We start from the raw sequence: 25427 nt of genomic DNA, 5'->3' as shown, positions 1-25427 counted from the left end.
GATTCAGAAGCTAGGGAAGGAGATTTCTAATTAGCTAGAGAAGAATGGATACATTTTTGCAATGCTAGTTAACCTTTTACTGCAGTGGGCTAAACCACGGTCACACAACGTTTCTTTGTAGTCTTAAATTTACAAAAGTACACAACTTACACACAAATTTCAGGTCTGCTGAGCGCAAACTTGAATGTAGTGAAAATGTTGTTCAACTTGCGGTGGTTTACTGTAAAAACGTTGTTCAACTTCTGGCAGGAGTTTACTGTAAAAACGTTGTTCAACTTCTGGCGGGAGTTTACTGTAAAAACATTGTTCAACTTCTGGCAGGAGTTTACTGTAAAAACGTTGTTCAACTTCTGGCAGGAGTTTACTGTAAAAACATTGTTCAACTTCTGGCAGGAGTTTACTGTAAAAACGTTGTTCAACTTCTGGCAGGAGTTTACTGTAAAAACGTTGTTCAACTTCTGGCAGGAGTTTACTGCCAGCACTGAGGCTGTAACCCTTTAAGTTAGTTTTACCAGTGGTCAAGCAGGTTACTGTGGCTATTTGATCACAATGTAGGGCAACCAGAGTGGCCTACCATCAAAAACAATGGAGAAAATGCATCCCATAACATTTTAACATGGACATAGTTCGTTCAGCCTACAGTAGCAGCCAATGTGTGGTGTTCAATGTAGGCCTACATTCCATGAGACTTTTGGAAAAAAAACATGCAGGGCATGACATTAAGCAGGTGACTGAACATTATGTTGTGATGTTTGATGCAAGAAACCACTTTACAAAAGAAAATAGTATTATTCCCATACCATTATCACAGAGAATTGAGCAGATTATGCTACCTTCTGCCTATTGGCTACTTAGCTTATTCAAGAATGTCTCAAAATACAACACTGCCCCTTCAAGACAAAAGCTATTTACCTGGCTCGCTTTTCAAAGATGTCTAGAAATGCACACGTGTTATTCTGTTGTAGGAAGCAATCACTCCCCCAGTGCTGACTACAAAGTATATATTATTGGGCTAATAACTCACTAACTAGCAAAGGGTATGAATAAATCTACAAATGTGCACACATGGCTACATGTAGCTCTCGCTTTGATCTCAAAACAAGTGCATCTACTCACTACCGCTCATGCTGTAAACACAGTCCAGTTCAAAGTTAATGGTACAGATCCATATATGGCAATGGTATATTTTTATTAAAGGGAAAGGGGTATACCTAGTCAGTTGTACACCTGAATTCACTCAACTGAATTGTGTCTTCCGCATTTAACCCAACACCTCTGAATCAGAGAGGTCCTGGGGATTGCCTTAATCAACATCATCGGCCCCCCAGGGAACAGTGGGTTAACTGCCTTACTCAGGGGCAGAATGACCGGTTTTTACCTTGTCAGCATAGGAATTCGATCCAGCAACCTTTCAGTTACTGGCCCAACGTTCCTACCTGTTACACTACCTGCGGGACTAGGGACATTCAAAGTGCATATAGGCCTACTGCAGCTCTGATTGGTTATGGCGCACCGGTCGGCGTGGTGCCTGTCAATGCAATAGAATCCTACTCCGATGTGGTCCTGCCTACAACAAATCTCCTGCCTAGATTTTCTTGTTTTGGTATGATGCATTGAAAGTGGATAATATTGAATTGATTCGATCATAATTCCCACAGTAAAGGGAAACATTGATAGTGTTAACTAACAGGGAAACCTCTAGAAAGTTGAATCTTGTGCTTTTCGTGCACGGGCTGATATTTCTTCTGCGTGGCAGCCCTGGGGAGCTGAATGTAAGCTAAATGTAAAAATAAATAAAAAAGGTTGATTTAACAGGTTTAAAAAAGGAACAGAGGGGAACTATATAAACTGTTACTTTTTGGGGGGTTGGAACCGGTTCAGAACTATATTTAGCTGGTCGGGAATAAAGGAACGGACAGAAGAAAAGAGTGGTTCTGTTCAGAACGAAACAATTGGAAGATGACATCACAATCTGATTTGATTATTCTGACCAAATGACCAGTCATCTTTTATTTGCTTACTTATCCTTTTCGTTTAAAGGGGTAATGGGGTAGGCTTAGTGTCTAGACGATCCTAGCCGCCATTCAGGGCTGTGTATTTCAATATGTTTGTAACAATACTCCCACACGATCAACTGAGCATGTCAATGGCAAAAAGAGGATCAAGGAAATCAATTATAATGAACACTAACTGTTTTCTTAGACATACAGTGATGATTTTGAAATACAATTTTAGAGACTATTGGGGCTTTAAGTACTATGGTTCTTACTTAATTTTATGGAGTGGCTGCGTTTCTGAGGCCGGTTAACATTTTGTACGTGTTAGCATGTGCTATACATAAATCTTACACAACATTCAACATTCCAAAAGGTTCAACAGTGGACTAATGAAAAGAATACCAAAATATTGTTTTTGAGTGGATTTTCCCTTACACTTTAAACCTAGTAATGACTAGTCAATCACACCTTGATAATACACACGTTTGTTGATATCTCAAAAGAGACATTTAGTCTATACAAAGTGGCTAATGTTTAAGGGACAAGCCTTTGAGAAGTGCTTTCAGTGTTTTAATTTGCTCCTGTGCTCTCAAGGACCTCTCTCGAGCTCTTCCTTCCATCAAATTTCTCTTCATCTCCTCTTCCTGTAATTGTGAGCTCTCAAATTGAAATTGGCGGACGCTGTTTCCAGCCACCATCTCCTCTATCTTCTCCAGCAACTCTGTGACCTGAGTGCCATCACCCCTATCCTTGTGGCTGAGAACATGATACCTGTAACCACATTTCTCAACAAGCCACTGGAGGACCTCCCCTTCACTCTCAATGAATTCATTGATGTTTGTGTCTCCCAGACATTCTCCCTAGGTAAACAGAACAATAGCGTTCCTCCACTGCTCTTTTGTAGGAATGTGTGAACGATCAGTCCACCTCAACCAAGGATGAAAGCATGGGGTCCAGGGAAACATAGAGACACTGTGCTGCAGTCCACATTTTACAAGCTCACTGGTATCACGCAAACACAACTCTCTCCACCAGCCAGGACTGTCAGCCAGAGTGATCCTCCTCCCACTGAAGTTCCCCTCTTTAATCTCACATGGGGCAGTGCTTCTGGCAGCATCGAAGGCCTCTCTGCCTTAGAATGAAGGCCTCTCTGCCTTAGAATGATCTTTCCGACTGAACTCTTACCAGACCGGTTTGAAGCCAGCAACATAGCCCTCAGCTCTGAAAGAGAGAGAGAAAAAAACGTGGCACTCGCTAACTAAAGAAATAATGTAATGTAAACAAATCCCTTTTGGCTCATGGAAGCTAATACAGTCAGTCTCTCGAGGCCATCCTTCCAAATCTCTGACTTGACTATTGGACGGGCTTTCTTTGTGGCCTTATTAACACTTTCATTTCATTGGCTCTGAGTAAATGATGTTAAGAAAAATAGGTATTTCCTTGTTGTCCTATTTGTTTTTCCTTGATTGGTCGATGTAGGTGCGCCCCCAGTCCAGAGCCCATCCGGTCAGTACCGAGATGACGGTGGCAACCATGTCTCTTCCGGAAACAGCCCTGGCATAGCGAGCGAGGTACAGGTCGCATTGTAGAAGGAACCCCTTGCATCTTGCTGGTACGCTGTTGAAGCGCTCCAGGAGGGACAGGGGTATTCCACAGACCAGCTCCGATGGAACGGAGGTAGGTTGCGGTGTGGGAGCTGGTACCGGAATCGGTGCTGGAGACTGGAGGGACTGCACGCTCCCCTTCAAGCACAGAATGGTTACCAGCACACTGTAACTGGTGATACCGAGTCTGGCGAGACAGTCCTCGTGGTGTTGTACTGTCCCTACAATGGTCGCCAGCTCGGTCTTTCCTGCTGTCTCCATTTTGCGGGTCAGTTATTGTCACTGTCATGGCCTGACCATAGAGAGCCCTCGGGGTTCTCTATCGTTCCTATCGACGATCGATGTTGGGAGTCACGCTGGTATAAAGGATTTGGAGACAGGCGGCAGGAATACACAATAGGGGTTTTTAATACACCCAAAACAAACATGTATACAAAAACACTGGGCTGTACCCAAACAAAAGAGCGAGGGTAAACCTCGCTGAACGACACGGGACGATACCCGTAATACATATATATATATATATATAGCACGCAGCATAACAGCTGCACTAACGCATAGATACTCACACCACCAACGGACATGGGAACAATAACCGACATAGACAGAGGGAACAGATGGCACATATATAACATACTCATCAGGGGAAATGGGAAGCAGGTGTTTGTAATCAGACAAGACAGTCCAGGGTTGATGATAATGAATCCCGTTCAGTGAAGCCTAGACAGCCGGTGACGTAGACCTGGTGAACAGAATGAGCAGCAGTACCGGGGGGATCCGTGACATCTTTTCATTTCCTGGTCGGACAATGTTTAAGTAGCCAATGCATTGTTTAATTGTTGTATGTTACACAAGCTAGCTTGTTGCAAGTCAGACAAATATGCAGAAACATGAGCATGGAGTTTCACCCATTAAAAAAACATGGAGTTTCACCCATTAAAAAAACATGGAGTTTCACCCATTTAAAAAAACATGGAGTTTCACCCATTAAAAATATTTGATTGGTTTGACAAGTGGCAACACGTCGCCAGTTTCCATCTGGACTCTGTACTTGCTCTACCGTCCTTCACCACACCGTATTCCACCTCTAGGATCTTCCTGCTGACATCTTCCCCGGGCTTTCCAAACAAAGTGACCAAGGTCTGTGCATCTGAAAACTAGTAGCTACATCGTTTGCGTAATGTATAATGCTAGCAAATTTACTAAACCAATGTTTTTAAACATAATCCTTTAAAGGGCACATAGCAGCTATTTGTCAATGCCAGAAATGTATATAATAGTAACTTAGAGCACCCAACAATACATTCACAAAATGGAAACTCTTAAATATATTTTCTATAATACTGTTATATTGTTCTAAAAGTTGGGTTTGGGCTTGAGGGTGGATTGTGGATTTTGCTCAATGGGAAAGTATATTTCTGGAGCTAGTCAGATGAGTCGCTGGCTGTCTGCACCTTGGCTCATTGGATGGTGTCTGTGGCACCGGGGGAAGTTTGCTATAGAGCCTGCCTTCAGGCTAAATTGAAGTGTGACGCTTTGCTCATGGATCTGATCACGTCTCTGGGGTAACTTTGTAGAAGTCCTGGAGACAGGCTTTCTTTGGATGGGTGGAATGTGGATTTTGTTCGATGGGAAAGATACATTTTTTTATCTTAGGAGCAACGTTGTCACAGTTGCTTCTTGTTGAAGAGACATCAGCTAACACTAGTTTGCTATAACTAGCTAGCTCAATTTCTGAATTAATTTGTGGCTGTTTCTTTCAAGCTGGTCAAATTAGTGAGCGAGATATAGTTTCTGTACTGCCATATATTGATAACACAGCCAAGTTTGTCACCGGTTTGGGATAGTATATCCTAAAGCTTGCCAGCTAGACAGTGATAGCGTAAGCTAAAACCGCGACGAAAGGGAGGAGACAATTACCTTACAATCACCTGCTGCTGGCTTGATAATGTTCACTCAAATACGTTTTTCAAGTAATTGATGAAATGAGATTATATTCTATAAAGATCATAATTTTGTCAATATGTTGTGAATATTACAGGAAAATCCTCACAGCCTTTTTCCACATTAAAACTTGAAGGACACCTTGGTGCGTACCAGCTTATACCATGCAAAGTAGGCTATAGGGTCATCAGGTGAGTCATCAAAATTACCATCTTGCGTTTGGGCCTTTCCGGCAGTCTTTGTGGTTTTTAAATGTGGGAAGCAGAAATTGTACAATTGAAAACTAACAAAGAATATACAGCACCAACTGCCTAAATATCTGATAGGGTCATTTATCTGGTATCTGGACTTTAAATATATTTTTAGGATGCTAAAAGAAGATCTGCTAACCTTAAATGAAGAAAAGTGGATATTGCTCTAATGCATGATACAATTCAAATCTCCATAAACACTTAGATTCCTGCACTTGGATTAACATTACTCAATTTCCCACACGATCATCTCTTTCCCATAAATCTGACGTGGAAGATATATGATGATGTCTCATCTGACATCATCATTCTTTTAGAACACCTACTCATTCAAGGGTTTTTCCTTATTTTTACTATTTTCTACATTGTAGAATAATAGTGAAGACATCAAAACTGTAAAATAACCCATATGGAATCATGTAGTATCCAAAAAAAGTGTTAAACAAATGAAAAAATATTTTATATTTGAGATTCATCAAATAGCCACCCGTTGCCTTGATGACATATTTGCCCACTCTTGGCATTCTCTAAACCAGCTTCACCTGAAATGCTTTCCCAACAGTCCTGAAGGAGTTCCCACATATGCTGAGCACTTGATGGCTGCTTTTCCTTCACTCTGCGGTCCGACTCATCCCAAACCATCTCAATTTGGTTGAGGTTGGGGGATTGTGGAGGCCAGGTCATCTGATGCAGCACTCCATCACTCTCCTTCTTGGTAAAATAGCCCTTACCCAGCCTGTTGGGTCATTGTCCTGTTGAAAACAAATGATAGTCCCACTAAGCCGAAACCAGATGGGATGGCGTATCGCTGCAGAAGGCTGTGGTAGCCATGCTGGTTAAGTGTGCCTTGAATTCTAAATAAATCACAGAGTGACACCAGTGAAGTACCCCATACCATAACACCTCCTCCTCCATGCTTTACGGTGGGAAATACACATGAGCAGATCATCTGTTTACCCACACGCGTCTCACAAAGACACAGCGGTTGGAACCAAAAATCTTCAATTTGGACTCTAGACCAAATTACAAATTTCCACTAGTCTAATGTCCATTGCTTGTGTTTCTTGGCCCAAGCAAGTATCTTCTTCTTATTAGTGTCCTATAGTAGTGGTTACTTTACAGCATTTCAACCATGAAGGCCTGATTCACACAGTCTCATTTGAACAGTTGATGTTCAGATGCGTCTGTTACTTGAAGATATGTCTATGTCCTGGGAAACGTTCTTGTTACTTACAACTTATGCTAATCGCATAAGCCTGCGTTAGGACAACCATCCTGTAGGGGACCCACCAATCCTAAAGAAGTTCAAATGTTTGCTGAATGTTTCAATAAGACTTTTAATAACACTGCTATATTATTTTGGGTACACTTTTTTGAACTCCAAGCAGATAGGACATAAATTCATTTCCTCAGGCATTAATGATGCAAACACATACACGTTTTATTGTGACATTCAAACCTATAACCCTCTATCCATGCACTGTGCCACCAGTATGGAGCTACTGTAGCATGCCATATTTTTTTACGCATACGTTTTTGTTGATGGTGAGAACGGAATCTATATGTTTTTAAATAACATTTTTGCCGACGTTTTTCTGACACCGCCCATATTCAATGGGTGTTGTACACTTTAGCTTAAGACATGTAGCTAGCTAGCTAGCTCAGTAAACAATAAACCTAGCTAGGTAAACAACGTGTAAGATTGCACAAGTCATGTAACTGTCACGGTATTCCTCCTCTTCGTCTGAAGAAGAGAGGCGAGAAGGATCGGAGGACCAATATGCGGCGTGGTAAGTGTCCATGGTTTTAATAGGAAAACTCAAACATGAACACAACTACAAAACAAGAACCGTGAAAACCGAAACAGCCCTATCTGGTGCAGTAAACACATAGACAGGAAACAATCACCCACAAAATACCCAAAGAATATGGCTGCCTAAATATGGCTCCCAATCAGAGACAACGATAAACACCTGCCTCTGATTGAGAACCAATCCAGGCAACCATAGACTTACCTAGACACCTAAAAGAACACAACCCCAGAAATCTACAAAAACCCCTAGACAAGACAAAACACATAAATCACCCATGTCACACCCTGGCCTAACCAAAATAATAAAGAAAACAAAGATAACTAAGGCCAGGGCGTGACAGTAACGTTAGCTAATGAGCCAGCGAGCTAATGTTAGCTAGTTAAACAACAATGAACATAGTGCCAAATCATGTCGTTACTACTCTGCATGAATCTGCTGAGAGCTAACCAACCAGGTTCAATGTTTTTTAGCTAACATTAGGCTCTAGCTAGTTTGAAGGTAGGCCTTGAAATACATCCACAGGTACACCTCCAATTGAATCAAATGATGTCAATTAGCCTGTCAGAAGTTTCTAAAGCCATGACATCATTTTCTGGAATTTTCCAAGCTGTTTAAAGGCACAGTCAACTTTGTGTATGTAAACTTCTGACCCACTGGAATTGTGATACAGTGAATTATAAGTGAAATAATCTGTCTGTAAACAATTGTTGGAAAAACCTCGTGTCATGCACAAAGTAGATGTCCTAACCGACTTGCCAAAATTATAGTTTGTTAACTTACAAGACATTTGTGGAGTGGTTGAAAAACTAGTTTTAATGACTCCAACCTAAGTGTATGTAAACTTCCGACATCAACTGTAAATGCAACATTCAACAATTTGTTGAAAACCTTCCCAATATATTATGACATTTTTCTCAATGTTTTCTACACTCAGTGTAAGTAAATACTACTGCATTTTAGCATGGTAAAATAAGAGAAATCTAAAGACTCTGTGTGTCCCTCTCTGACCCGTGTCTGTTCTCCTAACTAAGTGCCATCTAGACGGCCAACTATAGCTTAGTGTATGACAGCGAGGAATAAAACAACGTCATGAGGCAGTATAGCTGGTTCGCCCACGTACCGTAATGTTCAGGACATTTCACAACACTGATGGCCTGCTCTGTAAGTTCTGGTTCCTTTAACCACATTCTTTCACTCACTATAATCATAACAATGGTGGGCACGTGCTCCAGCACTCAGATGTCTACCCACTGGTCTACCCACAAATGTCACTTCAACGGCTAGTTTTTGATTTGCATTTGGTTGAGTTGTCAACTAACGTGAGTTAGTGAAACCAAGTAAAAATATCACTGTGTCATTGGATTTAGGTTCAAAGTTTGGTGGAAAATTGTATTTCCATTGTAATGTACGAAGTGATAAAACAACTTTCCTTTTCGTGTGGCATGAACTCCATATCCTAGAGAGCCTAGGTACATACCACAGGAGGTTGGTGCCACCTTAATTGGGGAGGATGGGCTCATGGTAAATGGCTGGAGCAGAATCAGTGGAAGTGCTCAGGCTGTTTTGTCTCTAATGTAGGTTTGAATGACACATCAGCCTCTCCAACAGCTGCTAACAGTATCCCCTTATCTCCTAGCCCAGGGCCACTGCTTTAGACTGGGACCCTTATGATCTCCAGTGAGGGCCTGCGTGCATGTGTGTGCGTGTGTGTGCGCGCGTGTGTGTGTGTGTGTGTGTGTGTGTGTGTGTGTGTGTGTGTGTGTGTGTGTGTGTGTGTGTTAGTTAGTTAGTTAGTTAGTTGACCTTCTACCCGACATGGGAGTCATAAGTCTGCACACTATTAGCAATGTTTACACTCCATAAATCATTATTAAGGACGGGAGATGCAGTTCATACTAAGATGCTACATTTAATTGATATCCTATGCAGACAGGGTGATATTTTCTGGTCTATCTGAATAACTAAGAGCCTAAACGCCACCATAAATTACAGAGTTATGTGGGTCAAACCTCAGTTAGTAAGACCACAGATGATTTACAGCTACAACAACACACACGTAGGGACTCACACGCACACTGACCCAAACACTCTCTCTCTCTCTCTCTCTCTCTCTCTCGCTATCATACAGATAAACACAAACACACACATGCACATCCGCAGAGAGGGAGAGAGAGAGCTGGGTTATAATTGCGTCAGCTTGTCTTAAGCCCACATGATCTGTTACAGATGTGTGTGTGCCTGTGTGTGCGTGCGTTTTGTCTGTGCGTGTGTTTGTGTGTGTATGCGTGAGTGTATGCGTGAGTGTTTCAGTACAGTACCGGGGTCCTCCTGCAGTAATGTCATATGTGGTAATCTGTGAGAAAAAGTGTTTTATATTGATGGACTGAAAGCAAACATAAGAGCTCAGTTATAAAACAGACACACACACACGGCATGCTCAGAGTACATGTGGCAGACAGTTCTCAATGACTCATGTGATTAATAGCGCAATAAAGCCCATAAAAGCCACATTAATACAAATGTTCCCTAATCAATGCAACATTCTCACACAGAAATATACAGAGTCGGAGTTGAGACTAGCTTTGGAAACGCGTTCTATGTTACACTGAGCATTGGAGCAGAGTTGTTATTCCTGTTCTATTCCTGAGATTTGCCCCGGACTGTTCCCCAAGGGGTTGACTATAAAACAGTTTTATCATACATGCTTTTGTCTGTCCTATTCTGAGTGAGTCATACTTCAGTCTGAGTATGCTATCAATAACATTGTCCTTCAGTACAACAAATGTGAGTAGTGTGTCTGCACTATAGCGTGTGTACTATCCAGCTACAGTACAGTAAGCTTTCACATAGAGATCAGCTTAACTTGCATGATGCATTGTGTGGAACGACGTCCTCTCTATGGCTTGGAACAAGTATAGGTTGAGGAATCACCATCACATGAGGTCTCTCTGTCGCCATGGTTCCAGTGGCCAAAGCTGGGAAGGATTTATTTTCTCTTTATGTTCTCAAGGAGAATCAGACCTTGATCAATGGTAGTGAGGGAACTGTGTTTCATTACTGGGAGCGGGACTGAAAGCATACACATATAGAGGCACACATGCCAACATGTACAAACACACACGCGAAAAAACACACACATACAGTTGAAGTCAGACGTTTACATGCACTTAGGTTGGAGTCATTAAAACTCATTTTTCAACCACTCCATACATTTCTTGTTAACAGACTGTACTTCTCGCAAGTCAGTTAGGACATCTACTTTGTGCATGACACAAGTAATTTTTCAAACTATTGTTTTACCAGGTAAGTTGACTGAGAACATGTTCTCATTTGCAGCAACGACCTGGGGAATAGTTACAGGGGAGAGGAGGGGGATGAATGAGATATTGTAAACTGGGGATTATTAGGTGACCGTGATGGTTTGAGGGCCAAATTGGGAATTCAGCCAGGACACCGGGGTTAACACCCCTACTCTTGAGTGCCATGGGATCTTTAATGACTTCAGAGAGTCAGGACACCCGTTTAACGTCCCATCCGAAAGACAGCATCCTACACAGGGCAATGTGCTGTCTTTCGGATGGGACGAAAGACACTGCCCTGGGGCATTTTTTTTAGACCAGAGGAAAGAGTGCCTCCTACTGGCCCTCCAACACCACTTCCAGCAGCATCTGGTCTCCCATCCAGGAACTGACCAGGACTAACCGTGCTTAGCTTCAGAAGCAAGCCAGCAGTGGTATGCAGGATGGTATGCTGCTGGCCACTTATAATTCACTGTATCACAATTCGAGTGGGTCAGAAGTTTACATACACTAAGTAGACTATGCCTTTAAACAGCTTGGAAAATTCCAGAAAATTATGTCATGGCTTTAGAAGCTTCTGATAGGCTAATTGACATCATTTGAGTCAATTGGAGGTGTACCTGTGGATGTATTTCAAGGCCTTGTATGCAAGGTTTGTTTCAAGGTTTGTATGCTGTTCTTTGAATGCCATTTTAATATTTGATAATTAACCAATGATATTAGGCCACTCTTGGCCATGATTACAGACACCTGTGTCTTTTGACACTATATAAACGAGTCATCCCGCAGTGTTTGTGATTATACCCAGCTTGGCTGTTGGTAATTACATTTTTGCATCTGAGCTCCTAGAGTGTGCGGCTCTCTTTTATTTCCATGTATTTCAAGGCTTACCTTCAAACTCAGTGCCTCTTTGCTTGACATCATGGAAAAATCAAAAGAAATCAGCCAAGACCTCAGAAAATAAATTGTACCAAGTCTGGTACATCCTTGGGAGCAATTTCCAAACACCTGAAGGTACCACATTCATCTGTACAAACAATAGTACGTAAGTATAAACACCATGGGACCACGCAGCCGTCATACCCCTCCGGAAGGAGACACGTTCTGTCTCCTAGAGATGAACGTACTTCGGTGCGAAAAGTCCAAATCAATCCCAGAACAACAGCAAAGGACCTTGTGAAGATGCTAGAGGAAACAGGTACAGAGTATCTATATCCATAGTAAAACGAGTCCTATATCGACATAACACGAAAGGCCGCTCAGCAAGGAAGAAGCCACTGCTCCAAAACCGCCATAAAAAAGCCTGACTATGGTTTGCAACTGCACATGGAGAAAAGTCCTCTGGACAGATGAAACAAAAATAGAACTGTTTGGCCATAATGACCATCGTTATGTTTGGAGGAAAAAGGTGGAGGCTTGCAAATCCGAAGAACACCATCCCAACTGTGAAGCACAGGGGTGGCAGCATCATGTTGCGGGGTGCTTTGCTGCACGAGGGACTGGTGCACTTCACTAAATAGATGGCATCATGAGAAAGGAAAATTACATGGCTATGTTGACGCAACAGCTCAAGACATCAGTTAAAGCTTGGCCACAAACGGGTCTTCCAAATGGACAATGACCCCAAGCATACTTCCAAAGCTGCGGCTGCGGCAAAATGGGTAAAGGACACAAAGTCAAGGTATTGGAGTGGCCTTCACAAAGCCCTGACCTTTGCCACCAGATGTGACAACATATAAAAATCAAAACAACTTATAATTTCACTTGTGGAAACCAGCAACGTCTTGGAGCTTCCACTATGTCAATAATGAATACTGCAGTGGGCTAAATCAGACAGAGTTTCTTGGCAGTCTAAAACAATCTACTTTGAAACAAAAGTATACACCTCACACACATGGTTATGGGCTTAAAAAAAGGGGACACCTGTACCATGTCAGATATAGAGTTGAAAGGTATTACATTTTGAGTTTGCATCTCAATATTACACTTTATATAAATCACAGAAGACTGAAATAAAGCAAAACTGTTTGACATAAAAACACTGCATTTTCAATTTTTTTTCCCCATTTTTTATAATCTATATGACATTATAAAAATATTAATAACGTTCCACCCATGATGCCACTAGAGGGCGCTTTGGTAATTTGACTGCAGGAACTACCCTAGTTTACTACAATGGTGCTGCCCATGCTAAAACAGGCATTTGGGCACCAGAGTCCTCTATACATCTCTATAGTTAAAGCATACAGTGCATTCAGAAAGCATTCAGACGTCTTGACGTTTTCCACATTTTGTTCCGTACAACCTAATTCGAAAATGGATTAAATCCCTTTTTCCCTCATCAATCTACTCACAATACCCCATAATTACAAAGCAAAAACAGATTTTTCAACATTTTTGCAAACTTAATAAAAATCAAAAACAGAATAACCTTATTTACATACAGTGGGGCAAAAAAGTATTTAGTCAGCCACCAATTGTGCAAGTTCTCCCACTTAAAAAGATGAGAGAGGCCTGTAATTTTCATCATAGGTACACTTCAACTATGAAAGACAAAATGAGAAAAAAATCCAGAAAATCACATTGTAGGATTTTTAATGAATTTATTTGCAAATTATGGTGGAAAATAAGTATTTGGTCAATAACAAAAGTTTATCTCAATACTTTGTTATATACCCTTTGTTAGCAATGACAGAGGTCAAACGTTTTCTGTAAGTCTTCACAAGGTTTTCACACACTGTTGCTGGTATTTTGGCCCATTCCTCCATGCAGATCTCCTCTAGAGCAGTGATGTTTTGGGGCTGTTGCTGGGCAACACGGACTTTCAACTCCCTCCAAAGATTTTCTATGGGTTTGAGATCTGGAGACTGGCTAGGCCACTCCAGGACCTTGAAATGCTTCTTACAAAGCCACTCCTTCGTTGCCCGGGCGGTGTGTTTGGGATCAATGTCATGCTGAAAGACCCAGCCACGTTTCATCTTCAATGCCCTAGCTGATGGAAGGAGGTTTTCACTCAAAATCTCACGATACATGGCCCCATTCATTCTTTCCTTTAAACGGATCAGTCGTGTAAAGGAAAGAATGACAGCCCCAAAGCATGATGTTTCCACCGCCATGCTTCACAGTAGGTATGGTGTTCTTTGGATGCAACTCAGCATTCTTTGTCCTCCAAACACGACGAATTGAGTTTTTACCAAAAAGTTATATTTTGGTTTCATCTGACCATATTCTCTCTAGTGCCCAAATGCATGTTTTAGCATTTTGTCTGTCATAGTTGAAGTGTACCTATGATGAAAATTACAGGCCTCTCTCATCTTTTTAAGTGGGAGACCTTGCACAATTGGTGGCTGACTAAATACTTTTTCCCCCAATGTAAGTATTCAGACCCAATTCTATGAGACTCGAAATTAAGCTCATGTGCATCCTGTTTTCATTAAATCAAATCAAATCAAATCGTCTTCTGTGATGTATATAAATCAAATCAAATCAAATTTTATTTGTCACATACACATGGTTAGCAGATGTTAATGCGAGTGTAGCGAAATGCTTGTGCTTCTAGTTCCGACAATGCAGTAATAACCAACAAGTAATCTAACTAACAATTCCAAAACTACTGTCTTATACACAGTGTAAGGGGATAAAGAATATGTACATAAAGATATATGGATGAGTGATGGTACAGAGCAGCATAGGCAAGATACAGTAGATGGTATCGAGTACAGTATATACATATGAGATGAGAATGTAAACAAAGTGGCATAGTTAAAGTGGCTAGTGATACATGTATTACATAAGGATGCAGTAGATGATATAGAGTACAGTATATACGTATACATATGAGATGAATAATGTAGGGTATGTAAACATTATTAGCATTGTTTAAAGTGGCTAGTGATATATTTTACATCATTTCCCATCAATTCCCATTATTAAAGTGGCTGGAGTTGAGTCAGTGTGTTGGCAGCAGCCACTCAATGTTAGTGGTGGCTGTTTAACAGTCTGATGGCCTTGAGATAGAAGCTGTTTTTCAGTCTCTCGGTCCCAGCTTTGATGCACCTGTACTGACCTCGCCTTCTGGATGATAGCGGGATGGCTCGGGTGGTTGTTGTCCTTGATGATCTTTATGGCCTTCCTGTAACATCGGGTGGTGTAGGTGTCCTGGAGGGCAGGTAGTTTGCCCCCGGTGATGCGTTGTGCAGACCTCACTACACTCAATACAGCCAGCCAGGATGCTCTCGATTGTGCATCTGTAGAAGTTTGTGAGTGCTTTTGGTGACAAGCCAAATTTCTTCAGCCTGCTGAGGTTGAAAAGGCGCTGCTGCGCCTTCTTCACGATGCTGTCTGTGTGAGTGGACCAATTCAGTTTGTCTGTGATGTGTATGCCGAGGAACTTAAAACTTACTACCCTCTCCACTACTGTTCCATCGATGTGGATAGGGGGGTGTTCCCTCTGCAGTTTCCTGAAGTCCACAATCATCTCCTTAGTTTTGTTGATGTTGAGTGTGAGGTTATTTTCCTGACACCACACTCCGAGGGCCCTCACCTCCTCCCTGTAGGCCGTCTCGTCGTTGTTGGTAATCAAGCCTACCACTGTTGTGTCGTCCGCAAACTTGATGATTGAGTTGGAGGCGTGCGTGGCCACGCAGTCGTGGGTGAACAGGGAGTACAGGAGAGGGCTCAGAACGCACCCTTGTGGGGCCCCAGTGTTGAGGATCAGCGGGGTGGAGATGTTGTTGCCTACCCTCACCACCTGGGGGCGGCCCGTCAGGAAGTCCAGTACCCAGTTGCACAGGGCGGGGTCGAGACCCAGGGTCGAGCTTGGAGGGTACTATGGTGTTGAATGCCGAGCTGTAGTCGATGAACAGCATTCTCACATAGGTATTCCTCTTGTCCAGATGGGTTAGGGCAGTGTGCAGTGTGGTTGAGATTGCATCGTCTGTGGACCTATTTGGGCGATAAGCAAATTGGAGTGGGTCTAGGGTGTCAGGTAGGGTGGAGGTGATATGGTCCTTGACTAGTCTCTCAAAGCACTTCATGATGACGGAAGTGAGTGCTACGGAGCGGTAGTCTTTTAGCTCAGTTACCTTAGCTTTCTTGGGAACAGGAACAATGGTGGCCCTCTTGAAGCATGTGGGAACAGCAGACTGGTATAGGGATTGATTGAATATGTCCGTAAACACACCGGCCAGCTGGTCTGCGCATGCTCTGAGGGCGCGGCTGGGGATGCCGTCTGGGCCTGCAGCCTTGCGAGGGTTAACACGTTTAAATGTCTTACTCACCTCGGCTGCAGTGAAGGAGAGAACGCATGTTTTCGTTGCAGGCCGTGTCAGTAGCACTGTATTGTCCTCAAAGCGGGCAAAAAAGTTATTTAGTCTGCCTGGGAGCAAGACATCCTGGTCCGTGACTGGGCTGGATTTCTTCCTGTAGTCCGTGATTGACTGTAGACCCTGCCACATGCCTCTTGTGTCTGAGCCGTTGAATTGAGATTCTACTTTGTCTCTGTACTGACGCTTAGCTTGTTTGATAGCCTTGCGGAGGGAATAGCTGCACTGTTTGTATTCGGTCATGTTACCAGACACCTTGCCCTGATTAAAAGCAGTGGTTCGCGATTTCAGTTTCACGCGAATGCTGCCATCAATCCACGGTTTCTGGTTAGGGAATGTTTTAATCGTTGCTATGGGAACGACATCTTCAACGCACGTTCTAATGAACTCGCACACCGATCCAGCGTATTCGTCAATGTTGTTATCTGACGCAATACGAAACATATCCCAGTCCACGTGATGGAAGTAGTCTTGGAATGTGGAATCAGCTTGGTCGGACCAGCGTTGGACAGACCTCAGCGTGGGAGCTTCTTGTTTTAGCTTCTGTCTGTAGGCAGGGATCAGCAAAATGGATTCGTGGTCAGCTTTTCCGAAAGGAGGGCGGGGCAGGGCCTTATATGCGTCGCGGAAGTTAGAATAACAATGATCCAAGGTTTTTCCAGCCCTGGTTGCGCAATCGATATGTTGATACAATTTAGGGAGTCTTGTTTTCAGATTAGCCTTGTTAAAATCCCCAGCTACAATGAATGCAGCCTCAGGATGTATGGATTCCAGTTTGCAAAGAGTAAAATAAAGTTCGTTCAGAGCCATTGATGTGTCTGCTTGGGGGGGAATATATACGGCTGTGATTATAATCGAAGAGAATTATCTTGGTAGATAATGCGGTCGACATTTGATTGTGAGGAATTCTAAATCAGGTGAACAGAAGGATTTGAGTTCCTGTATGTTTCTGTGATCACACCACGTCTCGTTAGCCATAAGGCATATGCCCCCGCCCCTCTTCTTACAAGAAAGATGTTTGTTTCTGTCGGCGCGATGCGTGGAGAAACCCGCTGGCCTCCGATAGCGTCTCTCCAGTGAGCCATGTTTCCGTGAAGCAAAGAACGTTACAGTCTCTGATGTCCCTCTGGAATGCTACCCTTGCTCGGATTTCATCAACCTTGTTGTCAAGAGACTGGACATTGGCGAGAAGAATGCTAGGGAGTGGTGCACGATGTGCCCGTCTCCGGTGTCTGACCAGAAGACCGCCTCGTTTCCCTCTTTTACGGAGTCGTTTTTTTGGGTCGCCGGCTGGGATCCATTCCGTTGTCCTGGTTGAAAGGCAGAACACAGGATCCGCTTCGCGAAAATCATATTCTTGGTTGTACTGATGGTGAGTTGACGCTGATCTTATATTCAGTAGTTCTTCTCGACTGTATGTAATGAAACCTAAGATGACCTGGGGTACTAATGTAAGAAATAACACGTAAAAAAACAAAAAACTGCATAGTTTCCTAGGAACACGAAGCGAGGCGGCCATCTCTGTCGGCGCCATGGCAACAACAATTAATCATCGTTGAGATGTTTCTACAACATGATTGTAGTCTACCTGTGGTACATTTTATTGATTGGATATGATTTGGAAAGGCTCACAGTTGACAGCGCATTTCAGAGCAAAAACCAAGCCATGAGGTCAAAATAATTGTCAATAGAGCTCCAAGACAGGATTGTGTCCAGGCACTGATCTGGGGATCGGGGGAGAAGGGCCTTGGTCAAGGAGGTGACCAAGAACCTGATGGTCACTCTGACAGAGCTCCAGAGTTCCTCTATGGAGATGGGAGAATCTTCCAGAAGGACAACCATTTCTGCAGCACTCCACCGATCAGGCCTTTATGGTAGAGCGGCCAGGCGGAAGCCACTCATCAGTAAAAGGCACATGACAGCCCGCTTGGAGTTTGCCAAAAGGCACCTAAAGACTCTCAGACCATGAGAAACAAGATTCTCTGGTCTGATGAAACCAAGATTGAACTCATTGGCCTGAATGCCAAGCATCATGTCTGGAGGAAACCTGGCACCATCCCTACAGTGAAGCATGGTGGTGGCAGCATCATGCTCTGGGGATATTTTTCAGCGACAGGAACTGAAAGACTAGTCAGGATCGAGGGTGAAGATGAACGGAGCAAAGTACATAGAGATCCTTGATGAAAACCTGCTCCAGAGAGCTCAGGACCTCAGACTGGGGGCGAAGGTTCACCTTACAACAAGACAACGACCCTAAGCACACAGCCAAAACAACACAGGAGTGGCTTCTGGACCAGTTTCTGAATGTCCTTGAGTGGCCCAGCCAGAGCCCGGACTTAAAGCTGGAGAAACCTGAAAATAGCTGTGAAGCGACGCTCCCCATCCAACCTGACAGAGCTATAGAGGATCTGCAGAGAAGAATGGGAGAAACTCCCAAAATAAATGCATGCCAAACTTGTAGAAGAAGAACGTTTGAGGCTGTAATTGCTGCCAAAGGTGCTTCAACAAGTATTGAGTCAATTTGCAGAAATGTCTAAAAACCTGTTTTTACTTTGTCATTATGGGATATTGTGTGTAGATTGATGAGGGAAAAACCCATTTAATATATTTTAAAATATGGCTGTAACGCAGCAAAATGTGGAAAAAGTCTGGATACTTTCCAAAGGTACCTGTTTCAGTTGGAACAGGGCATTGAAATGTATTGAGATTGTAACGTTGTATCTGTGTCATCATGGTGTCTGTGACAGCATGGGAATCTCCATTCTAAAGTAATCCATTTTCTTTTTCTTTTGATAATTGAACAAAGTGTAAAGCTAATATTGGTGACTTACTTCAGTGCTGGCTCAATATCCAATGTAAATGATGTCGAAAAACTAACTGAAACTAAAAAAAAGAAATGAAAAACGAATAGGGAAAAAAATGATAGAAAAACCAAAAACTATAATAACCTTTGACTGCACTTCCTGATTTGACTATGTTTTTCATCAGTGGTCAGGAACTACCCATCCCGGATCCGGGAGAATTGTCATCAACTGACACTAATTAGCATAATGCAACGGACAAAAAATATTAGTAGAAAATATTCATATTCATGAAATCACAAGTGAAATATAGTGAAACACAGCTTAGCCTTTTGTTAATCACCCTGTCATCTCAGATTTTGAAATTATGCTTTACAGCCAAAGCAAGACAAGCATTTGTGTAAGTTTATCGATAGCCTAGCATAGCATTATGTCCAGCTAGCAGTAGAAAGCTTGGTCACGAAAATCAGAAAAGCAATCAAATTAACCGTTTACCTTTGATGTTCTTCGGATGCTTTCACTGACGAGACTCCCAGTTAGACAGCAAATGTTCATTTTGTTCCATAAAGATTATTTTTATAGCCGAAGTAGGAGCGAGAGAAACAATGGCCGCATTTGTCTATTACGCACAAATCACTCTGAGAGCCACCAGCTGACTGACCACTGACGCAATGTTGTCGCTCACGCTCATTTTTCAAAACAAAAGCCTGAAACTATGTCTTGTGACACTAGACACATTAGGGAAGCCAAAGAAAAAGGAATCTGGTTGATATCCCTTTCACTGATCAATAGGGACGCATAGGAACGCAGAGGTTTCTAAATAAGAGTCACTTCCTGATTGGATTTTTCTCAGGCTTTTGCCTGCAATATCAGATCTGTTATACTCACAGACAATATTTTTACAGTTTTGGAATCTTTAGAGTGTTTCCTATCCTAAGCTGTCAATTATATGCATATTCTATTATCTGGTCCTGAAAAATAGCCTGTTTATTTTGGGAACGTTATTTTTCCAAAAATGAAAATAGTGCCCCCTAGTTTCAAGAGGTTAAGAAATGCTAGCAGCCATGAAAGAAGGCAAACAAGAGTTGTCTTGGGGGGTGGTTTGATGTGGGTGTTTGTCGGGTGTGTCTTTGCCATTCGATCACAACCAACAAGGATATTAGCGAATAAGCTAAGATAGCTTTGCTATGAAGAGAACAACGTTTTGAAATTGAGGACTTCCACCCTCCTGACTGACTCGCCATCTCAAGGTGGTCAGCTAACTCAGTTCTATGTGTAGGCTAAAGCCTGCACTGACCTTGTGTTTAGCCAAGCTGGCTGCAGCTAGCTAGCATAGCTTGGTGATAGAGTAGCTGCAGCTGGCTATCCAATCTAGCTAATATTTCTCTGTCAAATCAGTTATGGCAAGACGGCAAGAGCCAGTGTCTGGAATGTGTTTCATAAGACACTCGTTCTACAACACCTTGCTACGAAAGTAGCTTGCAACTGAGTTTCATTACGTCTTGTAAAAATACAGTTGAAGTCGGAAGTTTACATACATCTTAACCAAATACATTTAAACTCAGTTTTTCACAATTCCTGACATTTAATCCTTAATTCCCTGTCTTCCATCCTCCAATTCCCTGTCTTCAATCAGTTAAGATCACCACTTTATTTTAAGAACGTGAAATGTCAGAATAATAGTAGAGAGAATTACTTATTTCTGCTTTAATTTCTTTCATCACATTGACAGTGGGTCAGAAGTTTACATACACTCAATTAGTATTTGGTAGCATTGCCTTTAAATTGTTTAACTTGGGTCAAACATTTCGGGTAGCCTTCCACAAGCTTCCCACAATAAGTGGGGTGAATTTTGGCCCATTCCTCCTGACAGAGCTGGTGTAACTGAGTCACATTTGTAGGCCTCCTTGCTGGCACACGCTTTTTCAGTTCCGCCCACACATTTTCTATAGGATTGAGGTCAGGGCTTTGTGATGGCCTCTCCAATACCTTGACTTTGTTGTGTTTAAGCCATCATGCCACAACTTTGGAAGTATGCTTGGGGTCATTGCCCATTTGGAAGACCCATTTGTGACCAAGCTTTAACTGATGTCTTGATGTTGCTTCAATATATCCACCAAATTTTCCTTTCTCATGCTGCCATCTATTTTGTGAAGTGCACCAGTCCCTCCTGCAGCAAAGCACCCCCACAACATAATGCTGCCACCCCCATGCTTCACAGTTGGGATGGTGTTCTTTGGCTTGCAAGCCTCCCCCAAACATAACGATGGTCATTATGGCTAAACAGTTCTATTTTTGTTTTATCAGACCACAGGACGTTTCTCCAAAAAGTACAATCTTTGTCCCCATGTGCAGTTGCAAACCGTAGTCTGCCTTTTTTATGGCGGTTTTGGAGCAGTGGCTTCTTCCTTGCTGAGCGACCTTTCAGGTCATGTCGATATGGCCCTCATTTTACTGTGGATATAGATACTTTTGTACCTGTTTCCTCCAGCATCTTCACAAGGTCCTTTGCTGTTGTTCTGGGATTGATTTGCACTTTTCGCACCAAAGTACGTTCATCTCTAAGAGACAGAACGCGTCTCCTTCCTGAGCGGTATGACGGCTGCGTGGTCCCATGGTGTTTATACTTGCGTACTATTGTTTGTACAGATGAACGTAGTACCTTCAGGCATTTGGAAATTGATGAACCAGATTTGTGGAGGTCTACAATTTCTTTTCTGAGGTCTTGTCTGATTTCTTTTGATTTTCCCATGATGTCAAGCAAAGAGGCACTGAGTCTGAAGGTAGGCCTTGAAATACATCAACAGGTACACCTCCAATTGACTCAAATGATGTCAATTAGCCTGTCAGAAGCTTCTAAAGCCATGACATCATTTTCTGGAATTTTCCAAGCTGTTTAAAGGCACAGTCAATTTAGTGTATGTAAACTTCTGACCCACTGGAATTGTGATACAGTGAATTATAAGTGAAATAATCTGTCTGTAAACAATTGTTGCAAAATTACTTGTCGTGCACAAAGTAGTTGTCCTAACCGACTTGCCAGAAGTATAGTTTGTTAACAAGAAATGTGTGGAGTGGTTGAAAAATGAGTTTTAATGACTCTAACCTAAGTGTATGTAAACTTCCGACTTCAACTGTATGTTACAGTGGAAACAGTATCAACTGTTTGTTGAATGCCCGGTCTTGAGTCAGCTCAGCTGTCCTATAACACAATATTCTATAACTGTTTTGTCTCATCTCTCCTTATGTCTGCTGTTAGATCTTTCCCGGGGACAAATCCCAGAACTCCTAAAATCCCTACAACAATTGTAGGCTACCTGTGGACATGGCGCATCGCTCAGCTTGAGTGTAGATACATTTATCGACAACAAAAAAAAACGATGAGTGCTTTCGTGTTACAAAGATGTATTCTGTTATTATCATGTTGATTTTCTTATAAAGTATGCCTACACATAACTAGCAAATAAAAATAAGTTGTGTGTAGAGTACAACTTCACCTGTCTAACCACACACTGACATGCACAGCTCTCTGGGTGAGGATCTGTCTTCAAAGTCGCCAGTGGGTGATGAAGTTCCTTCCATCCATGTAATGTATTACATGTTACGGACAGGTGCAGTCAGGTGGCAGGAGAGGTGGAGTGTATGACACTCCATCAAGGATATGACAGAGTTTGCCTCAACCCACTGGTTCAACTACAGGCAGATGTGAGCTAGCTAGCTACATTGCCTTCAGAAAGTATTCACACCTCTTGACTAACTTCCACATTTGACATTTTGTTGTGTTACACCCTTATATTTAAATAGATAGCGTTTAGATTTTTTGGGGTCGCCTGGCCTACACACAATACCCCATAATGTCAAAGTGGATTTATGTTTTTGGAAATTGTTACAAATTCATATAAAATGAAAAGCAAGTCTAAATACCTTAAGGAGTACAAATGTGTGTAACAAGTCACATAATAAGTTGCATGGACTCACTCTGTGTGCAATAATAGTATTTAACACCATTTTTTTATGACTACCTCATCTCTGTACACCTCACATAAAAGGATCTGTAAGGTTCCTCTGTCACACCCTGATCTGTTTCACCTGTTCCTGTGACTGTATCCACTCCCTCCAGGTGTCGCTTATTTTCCCCAGTGTATTTATCCCTGTGTTTCCTGTCTCTCTATGCCAGTTTGTTTTGTATGTTAGTCAAGTCAACCAGCGTGTTTTTTCCGTACTCCATTTGCTATTCTCTTTTTGATAGTCTTCCCGGTTTTGACCTCTGCCTGACCCTGGACTACTTTCTCACCTGCCTGATCATCCTGCCTGCCCTGACCTTGATTGTTGGTTTTGACCCTTTTGCCTGTCCACAACCATTCTCTTGCCTTCTCCTATTGGATGAATAAATATCGTAAGACTCCAACCATCTGCCTCCTGTGTCTGCATCTGGGTCTCGTCTTGTGTCATGATATCCTCAGTCAAACAGTGAATTTCAAACAGATTCAACCACAAAGACCAAGGAGGTTTTCCAATGTCTCGCAAAGAAGGGCACCTATTGGTAGATGGGTAAGAAAAAGCAGACATTGAATATCCCTTTGAATATCAATACACGCAGTCACCACAAATATACAGGCGTCCTTCCTAACTCAGTTTCCGGAGAGGAAGGAAACCGCTCAGGGATTTCACCATGAGGCCAAAGGTGACTTCTGTCACAGAATTTAATGGCTGTGATAGGATAAAACTGAGGATGGTTCAACAACATTGTAGTTACTCCACAATACTAACCTAATTGACAGAGTTGAAAGAAGGAAGCCTGTACAAATACAAATTGTTATGTTTGGGACAAATCCAATAACACATTACTAAGTATCACTCTCTCTCCATATTTTCAAGCATATTGGTCGCTAAGTACAGGCAAAATCCTAGAGGAAACCTGGTTCAATCTGCTTTCCACCAGGCACTGGGAGATGAGTTTACTTTTCAGCAGGACAATAACCTAAAACACAAGGCCAAATCTACACCAAGAAGACAGTGAATGTTCCTGAATGGCAGAGTTACAGTTTTGACTTAAATCTACTTGAAAATCTATTGCAAAACTTGAACATGGTTGTCTAGCAATGATCAACGACTAATTTGACAGAGCTTAAATAATTTTTTAAAGAATAATGGACAAATGTTGCACAATCCAGGCGTGGAAAACTCTTAGAAACTTACCCAGAAAGACTCACAGCTGTAATTGCTGCCAAAGATGTTTCCACAAAGTATTGACTCAGGGGTGTGAATACTTATGTAAATGAGACACTTTACATTTGCAAAAAAAAATCACTTTTTCATTATGGTGTATTGTGTGTAGATGGGTGAGAAAAAAAATATATGTAATCAATTTTGAATGCAGGCCGTAACACAACAAAATATGCAATAAGTCAAGGGATATCGACACTTTCTGAAGGCACTGTAATGTGAAACATTATTGAAAGCAAGCTGGCTACATCATATGTTTAGCTTGCGAACTAGTGTCTAAATGAGGGATTAACATGAGTAACCGTGATCCCTGGACTCTCCCGGGAAAACTCTTCACATTTTCCACAAAAATGAAATGACAAGACTTTGGGAAATTACAACAATTTCCCCAATGTCGCACTAATGCAATTCCCCAAAATATACAGCATGAGCAGCAGCAGATTAACAGAAGAATTAAATAGCACATTATCCAGACATGTTGTCGCATGAAAGCCTTTCAGCCGAGGGTATTTGATTCACACAAAGTCACCATAAATTCAAAGCACACGCATAATGAACACTGCCGGACGCTACCCGAATGCAGTTAGTAAACCCTACAGATAAACCCCTACAGTACGGCCTATAAAATAACCTGGGCCTCTTTGAGCTGTCATTGTGACTCTTCAGACAGTCACAAATGTGATAGGTCTATGCACGATCCAATGCACAGCAGGCATCTCTGTCACAGACATTACATCTGTACACAATTCACACAGGCATGAGGGTAAATTCTCTTCTCCTGTCCTAGAGCCGAGGCTATTTTCCTATCCAGTCCCAATCAGTCTGAAACCCCAAATCCTGACTCCAATGAAAGTTCCCGACTTTATTCTGAACATCAAATCAAATCATGTTATTGGTCACATACACATGGTTAGCAGATGTTAATGCGAGTGTAGCGAAATGCTCGTGCTTCTAGTTACGACCATGCAGTAATATCTAACAAATAATCTCACAATTCCACAACAACTACTTTACACACAAGTGTAAAGTAATGAATAAGAATATGTACGTAAAAATATATATGGTTGAGCGATGTCCGAATGGCATAGGCATGATGCAGTAGATGGTATAGAGTACAGTACAGTCGTGGCCAAACGTTTTGAGAATGACACAAATATTAATTTTCAC

This window comes from Oncorhynchus clarkii, chromosome 20, assembly GCF_045791955.1.
Source record: "Oncorhynchus clarkii lewisi isolate Uvic-CL-2024 chromosome 20, UVic_Ocla_1.0, whole genome shotgun sequence".
Taxonomy (NCBI): Eukaryota; Metazoa; Chordata; class Actinopteri; order Salmoniformes; family Salmonidae; genus Oncorhynchus; species Oncorhynchus clarkii.
Note: the sequence above shows the minus strand (reverse complement) of the source record.